Source organism: Mustela nigripes, chromosome 1 (genome assembly GCF_022355385.1).
Source record: "Mustela nigripes isolate SB6536 chromosome 1, MUSNIG.SB6536, whole genome shotgun sequence".
NCBI classification, from domain to species: Eukaryota; Metazoa; Chordata; class Mammalia; order Carnivora; family Mustelidae; genus Mustela; species Mustela nigripes.
This window is the reverse complement of record NC_081557.1, coordinates 146,216,923-146,227,770: the sequence shown is the minus strand read 5'-3', so window position 1 is coordinate 146,227,770 and position 10,848 is coordinate 146,216,923. Positions and strand designations below refer to the sequence as shown.

The following is a 10,848-nucleotide window of genomic DNA, read 5'->3' as shown; positions in this document are numbered from 1 at the left end:
TGTGAATCAGCTCTAATGATTATTCATGTGTAACATTTATTAAATTTGTTTTTATGTGGTTCAAAGCAGTTCAAAAGTTTGACCTCTCATTATTGTTTCGGTTTTTATTTCGAGTCATAATGCTGGACTATCTGTCTGAGGTTAATCACTTGCTCCAGAAGAATAAAAACACAAGATCGATAGGACTCTGGATAATATTCTCTCACCACTCCATCCCCTCTGCAGAGCTATGTAAATCTTTTGATGTACTATTCAAGGCACACAATTTTTTCCAAGTCCCTTGGAGATGACTTCATAATGTGAAGAAGCTGTAATGTTCTAAGAAGTAAAGGAAAATTTCTATGATTTCTAAGATTTCTATGACTTTAAAAATTTAACACTGGGAGGAAATAAGTGAAATAAAATATAATAAACTTTCCCTTCCCAGATTTAATTTTAGCCACACTCTGGTAATAGAGTCCAGATCATGAAGCTTTATAGGTCAGTAAGATTCTTGATGGAGCTATGTTCAGAGTATTGAAAATCATACATTTGTTTCCATTAGAGCTAATAATCTAACTAAAATATCAGGGTTCTGAGCTTTGGGCTAATAAAGCATTTGTGAGCTCTGGTTCATCTCATGTACTTTTTTAAGGATTTTTTAAAAAATATTTTATTAATTTATTTGACTGAGAGAGAGAGAGCACAAAAGCAGGGGGAGCAGAAGACAGAGTGAGAGGGAAAAGCAGGCTTTCTGCCAAGCAGAGAGCCAGATATGAGGCTCAATCCTAGGACCCTGGGATCATGACCTGAGCTGAAGGCAGATGCTTAACTGACTGGGCCACCCAGGCGCCCCTCATCTCATATACTTTTATATATTTCTATCTTATCCTTTGGTCAACAAAAATTACAAAATGATTTTTTCTTGAAATGTATATTTGATGGGCATAAATTTCACACATGCAAGGTCCACATGCAGAAAGTTATTTAAAGGAGTCCTTTGTGAGGAATAGTTGTTGAATCCTTAAGCCACCACATCCGCCTGCTATGGTGATGAATGATATGAATTGTTCCTGAGATGGGGCCAGTCCAAAGGGCCACAGAGTTCTGGGTAGATTCATTTTATGGAGAGTTAGCTGCAGAGAGCTGATTGTATTTCAGACTGGACTTCGACTCTCTGTCAGAGGAAGCAAACCAAGGCATGGCACATAGCATCATCACAGCTGTGCACCCTGAAAGAGTTGAGAAGCAAGGTTTGGTGGGAAATGTTGAGGAGCATTTCAAAGTCAATGGGATAGCTCTAAAGCAGTCTGGAACTCCCACAAGCACTGTAGGCCTCCCTCAGCTGAGCCCTGCCCCACCCTACTCCCTCTCCAACACTCTCCAACCCGAATATTGTTGAGAAACCTGCCCAGCATTTAGTGTGGCCACTTCCTAATCCTCAGCCTGCCCACAAAGACAGGTGATCAAGGGTGTCTCTGGTAGACACCAAGCTTACTTTTTATTTTATAGTTGACTGAATTAAAGAATATTGCTTAAAATTTTATTTTTTATTAATTAGTTTTGATGACATATAATGTATTATTTGCCCCAGGAGTACAGGTCTGTGAATCGTCAGGCTTATATACTTCACAGAACTCACCATATCACGTACCCTCCCCAATGCCCATAACCCAACCACCCTCTCCACACTCCCCCTCCCCCCAGCAACCCTCAGTTTGTTCTGTGAGATTAAGAGTCTCTTATGTGCCTATTAGTTTAAACAGAATCCTTCAAAGTATCAGACACCTGGTTGTAAGGCTGATGTCAGTTGGATGTTCTGCCTTGATGAAATGTTATATACCACCTGTGGCTTCTGAAATTTGTAATATTAAAATCAAACGTATAATGATGGTGACATTGCAGATTGTCACCTTTTCATGTAGGTTCCTTTTGTTCTAATTTAAATATACAGGGAAGTAACACAGAATCTTAAAGTTAAATTTGCCATATTTGCTTTGGACTTTTTTAAGTAAAAATACACCCATTAGAAATAAAGCTGAAATCCTGTTTTCCTTCCTCAGACCCCTTAGAATCACTTTCTTCTCAAAGATAATCACTTTTGGGAATTTATAATATGCTTTTCCAGCCCATTTTAAAGTCTTTTAACCGTTTTTATGGAGTACTGTTTTGAAAGTATTTAAAGTTTTACAGGAGGTGTATATATTTTTCATTCACTTTTACCACCCCCTTTTTACATTTTGCATTACGTTGTCACTCAAGGAATATGTATTTTGTGTTCGATGTTCTGGGCACTATTCTAGATGTTAGTGCTAGAGATTAACAAAATGATAAGAAAGTAACCTACCTAAGTGAAGTTTATGTGTCAATTGGGAAAGGACAAATAAATAAAGAGGTAAAATATGTTGGACAGTGAGAATATTATGGACAAAAAAATAGGAAGGGAGAATGCAGAGGGATAGGCTGAGGCAGTCTGGGCAGAATGAGAGGAGCCCTGAGGACATCAAGGGAAATAGGGCAGTGAGGTTTAGAGTTGCTTAGAAGTGAAAGGCTGGGGTGGGGGCTCATTTGGAGCACACAGAGTTCTGGGATTTTCTTCTGATTTGACATGTTGTTAAGATAGCACTGTTGATATGTGTGAACCTGGTTTGTAGACATGAACTCCTGTAGAGCATTCCATCAGGTAACTTAATCCCATTTCATCTATATAGTCTTTTATTGATGACCATTTGGCTATGTCTCATTATTTGTTTCTATTGTTGAGAATATTGCTATGAAAATTCTCCATTCACTTCTCCTGGTGTCCATGTGCAGGTTTCCCTGGGCTCAGAAATGGAATGGCTACCATTTTTGTCATGCACACTTTCAATGTTATGTACATTGATAAATTATTCCTCAAAGTGCCCGTTTACATTTTCCCCAAAACATACAGACTAACACACATAGCACACGAAGCCATTCCCTTACAACTTTGTCCACACTAGGCATTGTCTTTTGAACTTTGGAGCCTTGAATATTGCAAAATGGGGGGTTATTTCTTTAATTTGATTTCTCTCTATACTAGTGAAGATAAGCATTTTTTCACTTATTTCTTGATCATTTCACTGCTTTAAAAATTAGTTTTCATATACTTTGCCTGTTTTTACCTTCATGCTGTTTGTCTTCTGAATGATTCATATCAATTTCTTATATATTCTGGATATGAAGTCTTGATAATACACTTGGCATGTATCTTCTCCAAGTCTGTTCCTTGTTATTTATCTTTGCCTACACTGTCCTGAACTGTGTCCAGGTTTTAAATTTTAATATTGCCTGGTTACTTATCTTTTTTTAATAATTGGAAGTTTCAATGTCTTAAGAATTTTTTTGAATACTCCTATGTCACAAAGATATTCATATCTATCAATTTATCCATCCATCCATCTATCCACCTGTCTATCATTTATCATTCAAGGTTTGTTTTATACATTTAGAGCTATAGCACATGTTGTGGTACAGAGCCCAGAGTCTATTTCCAGTACTGTCTTCCAATAGCACATAGCATAATCTGTCCCTCAAATTAACAAAAACCTGTTTTGCTCAAGATTCTGCTACCTCTTCAGAGATAGCCTTGTATTCAATTACTGAGTTTGTGTGGAAGGACAAAAGTCTGGCTCCTGGCCTCAGTCTGGGATTTCTCTAAAGGGCCAGTTCTACTTCCAAGCTCTCTGTGAGACTGATGAGTCCTGTGGCAATGAATCACAATTTAACTTCTCTCCTGCCCAAGTTTGCTTCCTTCCCTCCTTTATGCAAATTAATCACCCATAAACCATGCTAATCTACATCTCAGAGTCTGTGTTCTAGAAAACCTGACTTGTAATAATGGGCACAAGAAGTGATCCTGGAAAACAGATTTAAAAACGGATTTTGGAGCTGAATCTTCCATCACCTGGCTAGTAATGATGACTTTTTTTTTAACACCATAGATGAAATAATGATAAACATTGCCAAGCAGTAGCCCAGTGACTTCTAAAACTTTCACTGGGGGGAGGGGGTACTGAGGCTGGAAGAAAATACAGTGGTGGGTACAACATCTCAAGTGATTGAGAGGTTTAGAAGTAGTAAGAAATTATAAGGATTTGGGACTTGAATGGTGTTGAGTTAAACTACTCCCATAATACTGCTGCCCTGGCTTCTATTCTGTGTTGGTCAAGCAGCCTACAGAGGCCTTGAACTTGAACTGACACCAGCTTCTGCTGTGAGCTCAAGCCCAAGCTAATAGCCCACAGAGTCACAGATAAATGTAAATTTGTGATATGACACCTGTCAACTATTCCTGTGGTAAGCATCCCCCCCACCCACGTGTGTGCTGCACAGCACTACCACCTAAGGCCTTCCTACTTCTACTCCTAAACTCCTGCTGGTTTTGGTTTGAATTGCTAATCCACTTTTAGTCCAGAAACCCAAAAGCACTCCACTAGCAGACCTTAAAAGAGTCATGTGCCCAGACCTTGACACCATGTTCTTTCTGCCTGCACCCTGCCTTGACCTCCTCTGTGCCCAGTACCTCCTCTAGGATCTGTGAATGATAAACTTCTCTATTTCATTTTTCTTTGTGGTCATTTGTTGACCTGTCTCATCATCTCACAGTCCCCCAGGCTCTACTTAAGAAACATTAAAAAAAAATCACAACAGATGGCTGGTGCTTGGGGCTATTGATAAATTAGAAAAAGACAAAGAAAAGCTGAAGACCTTTAATCACCAGTGAAGGCTTTGTGATAGCCAGAGGATGTCCTGGGTCATATATAAAGAGATTCTGAGGTTTTGCAGCTGGAAGACAGAAAAAAGCTGAAGATAAAGCCCCTGTTTTTGTTTTTTTATTTTTAAAGATTTTATTTATTTATTTGTCAGAGAGAGAGAGTAGCAGCAGGCAGAGAGAGAAGCAGGTTCCCTGCTGAGCAGGGAGACCAATATGGGACCCGATCCTAGAACCTTGGGGTCATGACTTGAGTTGAAGGCAGATGCTAACCAACCGAGCCACCCAGGCACCCAAGCCCCTGCCTTAATGATCATGACGCTCTAAAGAAAACTGAATTTTCAGCCCTGGGAAGTTCAGAACACTAAGTTCAGGGCAGCAATGAAGGAGTGGGAGTCTAAGATTTGAGTTAAGGCACTCAAAAAATCTTGAATCCCCAGATTCTCCTAAATGTTTTAAGCAAGAATAAGTGGCCCACTCCTTGCTGAGAGTCTAGAGCTCCTTGTTTATATTAAGATGATGCAGAGGCCTCTTGGCTGGTGACAACAGTTGTTCTTCTCAAGATCTCCCTGGCTCGCCACCCTTTGAACATCAGCAGTTGCTAGGGTGAAGTCCAAGCTGGACCTAGCCAGGGAAGTAACTGCAACTGCTAAGGTGAGAATAGGACTATACCTCAGACAAACTACAGGACCTACCCAATATATTTTAACAAGAGTTGAGAGAGTATGTCTTGGACTATAACATCCTGAGAGTTCTAGATGAGAGGAGATGGAGTACAGAGTTGGATAAGGGAGCCTTTAGTGATATGGGACAGTTATTCCTGATAAAAATAACACTCTGACAAGAGCCTCGGGAGTCAGTGCTAACAGGCTGTTTAGATTACAAGTAGAAAGAAGGGTCCCCAGAAAAATGAGGACATAGCTTTCTCAACATAAGAAAAGTCATTTTGCCTCCCCCTCCACCCTGCCATCTTGTGACGAATGTTATAACAAAGAGCTGCTATCAGGCCAGGAGATACCTAATCATATTCAAAACTGAAGATTGACATGGTGGATATTCAGGAGTTATCTCTGCAGGATCTAAACGCCTTTGAGAATTCTGATACTGTACCAACAGGTGCCAGAGAATCGATGATGCTGACCCTGCCAGCCCTCCTGACTTTGACTGGGACTCAGCTGCCTTAAAATGACCTTTGCCCGATTGATTCTGTGCTATATTCCCCACTGCACCAGCTCCCTTATGAATATGCATGAACCCCTAGCTTAAAACTTCCCGATTTTGTCCTTCAGGGAGACGCTTTGGGAAAGATCCCTGGTGTTCTCCTTTACTTGTTGCAAGTAAAGTTCATCCTTTTCCTATTCTTTGGCTTGGTTGTGTCTTTTGGCTCAGGACCCACCAAGAGGGGAGCACAGTTTTAGATAACGAGAAGACTCTTAAAAACTTGGAAAAAGTGAAGTACTACATCAGGTGAAACAGAAATGCCAGAAACATTGCAGAGAGAGGGAGACAAGACAAAAAGAAAGAGAAATGAACATGTTAAGGAGAATGTACTATACAAGGCTGGAAAAACAACACATGTGCCTGGGAAACCTATTGGCAACTACATTCTATAGTAGGGTCCAAAGTACACTCTGTTTATTAAAGCAATAAAGAATGCACTTAGAGGAGGGACCAAAGTAATACTGAGAAGCCCACTGGCAGTGTCCTCTTTTGACCATGGCTGATGGTAAAACTGGGCTCCTTGATAGCAAAGGAGATTTTATGATCCTAAAATAACTATAGGTCAAGGGCTCAAGCTTCAGAAGAAAGATAGAAACAATTATAATGAATGGGAGTGTTATGATATTTATATCATATGGTTATTACCACCAGACCATATCCCTCATGTAATAGTCACTAAACAACCAAGTAGACAGAGTAATATAGTCAGTTGACATTAACCACTTTTTTGTTAGGGCATACCTTAGAACAAGCACAATGGATAAAAAACTGGAATTACCATTATGAAGGGATAGATAATATACATAGTACCCAAAATATGGACTCTCTCTCACTCAGGCTGATTTAACTATTGCTGCTGTCAAGTGTCCAACCTGTCAACAGTGGAAATCAACAAAAGATGAGTTTTCAGTATGATGAGTTCCATCTTTCTAGGAAACCAACTAGCTTTGGTAACGGGTTAATTATATCTGATCTTTTCCACCCTGAAGGGGTAGTAATTCATCTTAAAGGGAATTGACTTGTTTTACCTTTCCTGCTGATAGGACCTCATGCACCATTATCTAAAGACTTATATACTATTTCAACCATAAGGATTCTGCATACAGTTGCCTCAAATGAAGAGACTAACTTTATAGCAAAGGAGGTAGAGCAGTAGGCCTGTGCCCATAAGATCTCTTGGTTCTGATGAGATTTCATAGCTGGATTCCTCCATAGGAATTGTCCTCAATCAAAAGGTGCTGCTCCCCCAAATGTTCCTCCTCATCCTGCCCCCAACAGGGGCAGTCTGTTTTGTAGTTCAGGATGTCTCTGAAGAGCCTTCATAGGTCCAGAGCCCCTATGCCATTAGCCAAAGTGAGTTAAAGTTTAGCTTCTCTGTCTGATTCTATTTCTCTCACTCCCATGAGCCCTCCCCATTCAACCTTTTGCACACAAATTTAAGAGTTGTTTCCTGGGGAAACTGACCTGCATGGCCCTCATTTAGCATTTATTTTTGTGTGGTGTATTATAAGGATCTATTATTTTATTCTTTACAGAAAGTCGAGTGTTCTAAAGGTATTTAATATAAAAATCATCAAAAGATGGAAAGCCCCCCTGATAGGTAACACCAGTACTATTATACATCAAGTGGTATAGACACACCTTTCCCTTGCCTTTTCTATAGAATAAAAATAGATTGATCTATTTGTTTACTCCCATATTAATGTCACATAATTATAATTCTTATATAATTATAATAAATATTATTATCTGTTAGGGGAGATCTCTTGCCTTTGCACATTTACTTTAGATTTATCTTGAATGGAACAACTGGGTGGCTCAGTTGGTTAAGTGTCAGCTTTCAGTTCAGGTCATGGGCCCAGGAACCTGGGACTGAGTCCCTCATTGGTCTCCTTGCTCAGTGGGGAGCCTGCTTCTCCCTCTCCTTCTGTCACTCTCTTCTCTCTCTCTCTCTCTCTCTTTCTCAAATAATCAAATAAATTCTTTAAAAAAAAGATTTATCTTGGATATCCTTAAGCAATTATTATGCCACATACAATTTAAAATCCTGGTTTCAAGTTAATGAAAACATTGTTTGGATTCAAGTTATGAATGAATGGAATTTATAAATTAATAATGGTAAAAATTGACAGCTTTTAATATCGAATTTTCTCATCTGTTAACACATTCTAAATATATAAATGTATAGTTTCCTTTTATGTCCTCTCTTTAGTTCTTCATATCCTTTCTGATATTCCTACTGACTTCAGTGTTACGATTTGCTAATAGTGCCATTTCTTTTTCTTTCTTTCTGGATTTTTGTCCTCTCTTGAGAATTCTGTCCAAGACATTTACCCTGGCTGTTTACCTTCTGAAGGTATGCATAGTGGACTTACCTGACAATTCTGTATTTCTAGATATCTCCTTTCTTGTTCTAGTGAAGAACAGTCAAATTCTGGGGGAGAGTCAGGTTCATGGCAGGCTGGCAGATTGGTGGGATATAAAAAGCACTATGAGTTAGACTCACAGAGCATGAAATGCCACATCACTCAGCATTTTTAAGCAGCTGTACTGAATGTAAAAAGATTACATTACCTTACATCCATCTTGGTTCTTGAATATTTTGCTGTATTGATTTGATAGTGGCCCTTCTTTGATTTTGCAAAAAGAAATTACTGAGCAAAGAAAACTTAACATAAAACCAGAGAGGTGTCACCTGCAGTGAAATAAAGGATTTCTTTAGTGATCCTAGGTTCCATGTAATTTTAGAGAAGCTGAAATTGTTCAGAATTGATGTGTGTGGAGAAAGCCACTCCCTACCACTCTTTTTGATTTGGTATTAAAATCCTTCAAAGGAGTAAAAATTAGCATGTAAAACAGCTGAGCCAGGTGGATATTGAAAGATGTGAAAGATTTTTTTTTCCTAAACCATTGTAGAATTAACACATATGGTGTTTAGATTCAAACTTAAAGTATCATATATCAAACTAAATTGCGAGTCAGATTTGTGCTGACTCAGAAAATATTTTATTGCTGTCTTCCTTGAGATGAGGAGGAAATCTGAAGCCCTGAAATACATACGTGGGTATATAAATCTTGTTTTAAAAGTTATTTGGAATTTTACTTCTGGTTATCCTGGAGTATAAGGGTCTGTACTTATCTTACTATCATAAAGGACTAAGAAATGGGGCACTATAAGTGAAACTCTTTTCAAACATGAAACAAATGCCAGTTCAAGTCTTTGATCTCAGGAAAGGGGGAGGGGGAGATTAACCTTATCACTTTATTCTCCCAGATTTTTTCTTGGAAGAAATTATTAGCCAGTAACACAAAGAGTATATCAATAGTCTTGCTGAGTTGAAGAGACAAAATAGGAATTCAAAGACTTTGAGGCAGCTACATTTTTAAGGGATGTGTGCTATAGAGGATCACTATGCAGAAAAAAATCTCAAGAAATATACACAGACATCCTATTAAATCTTTGGACTGATAACATTTTGAATATGCATAGGCCATGAAACCAAGTGAAAAAATCCTAAGAAAGGAATAATTACTGAGGAAATGTGAGTTATTCTATTTTCAGAGTTTATGTATGATTGAAAATTAAGTTTCTACTATGTGTAATAGAGAAACTTGACTGGATATATAGGGAATTCAGTAAAGACTCCAGATGGTCATGCCTTAGTCATGGGCTAAACCAGTTCTAGAGAAAGATTACTCTGGTGCCATTCTAAAATGTGATTAATAACAAGCCTCAAAAGAGCAAAAGTATATTTAAATAACTTAATTGCCTGCTAGAACAAAGCCCAACACTTTTTAAGGAAATATAATTTTATCAAGCATTCAAAAATGTAAAAAAATAGTGTCTACCATACAAATAAAAATTTCTGGATATGCAAAGACCTAAGGAAATATGATCAATAAAAAAAATTTTCAATATAAATGGTATTTAAGTGACAGATGATGAAATTAGCAAAGACTTCCAAGAAGCCATTATAAATATACTCTATGCACTTGAGAATTTAAAGGAAAAAACAACATGATGAGAGGAGATATGAAATATATATAGAAGATTTAACTATAACTCCTATGATAAAAAATGCTCTATCTAAAATGAAAATATTTAGACGGCTTAATCACACATTTAGAGCCTATAGCAGCAAAGACAACATACTTGAAGATATAACAATATAATGTATCAAAAGTGAATGCAGGCAATAAAGATGTAAAAATTTAAAAATACTGCTTCAATGAGCCATAGGAAAATATCAAGAAGTCTAAAGGGCTGGAAAAACATATTTGAAAACATAATTGTTCAAACCTTTCCAAATTTGATGGAAACTATAACACAATTCAAAGCATTTCAATGAGCCTCAAATAGGATAAGCAAAGAATAATCACAAAAATGTGCACTGCAATCACATTGTTGAAAATGAATAATAAAGAGAACATCTTAAAACCAGCCAGAGAAAAAAAGAGAAAAGTTTAAAAGCTACAGAATACAAAGAACTGCAGACTTCTCACAAAAAATTTTATGTCAGAAGACAATGAAATTAACCCTTTAAAATAATAAAAGAAATAAAAAGACCTATCTAGACATTAAAAGAGAAAAAAATTTATGTCAGAAGACAATGAAATTAACCCTTTAAAATAGTAAAAGAAATAAAAAGACCAATCTAGATATTGAAAGAGAAAAAAATAAAGAGGTAGAATGAATAAGTAGTAACTGTAATAAAGTGGTATTGTAAGGGCCTATTTAGCCAGCGTGGCCCCACCTCGGCTGAACAGCCATTTTGTTGTTTATGCAGTAAAACTTAAAATGACCGTGCCCCACCCCCAGGGGAACTTACTTAAAAGCAAGTCCAGGAAACCAGTCCCAGGTAACAAAGCCCAAATACAGGTCAGGTCAGGTGGAGATAACAGCCCGAATGCGG

General features: G+C 37.8%; 1 long non-coding RNA gene across 2 annotated transcripts; it reads right to left on the bottom strand.

The window, feature by feature from the left end:
• Positions 1 to 925: 925 nt before the first annotated feature.
• On the bottom strand, positions 926 to 10,848 carry LOC132013854 (uncharacterized). Of its 2 annotated transcripts, XR_009403128.1 has the most exons (4): positions 10,765 to 10,794; positions 8,510 to 8,630; positions 8,311 to 8,396; positions 926 to 1,211 (listed from the first exon to the last, which is right to left on the bottom strand). It is a non-coding gene; the product is annotated as an uncharacterized LOC132013854 (long non-coding RNA). The 2 variants fall into 2 exon arrangements; XR_009403127.1 differs by lacking the exon at positions 8,510 to 8,630 and having other exon boundaries at positions 10,765 to 10,848.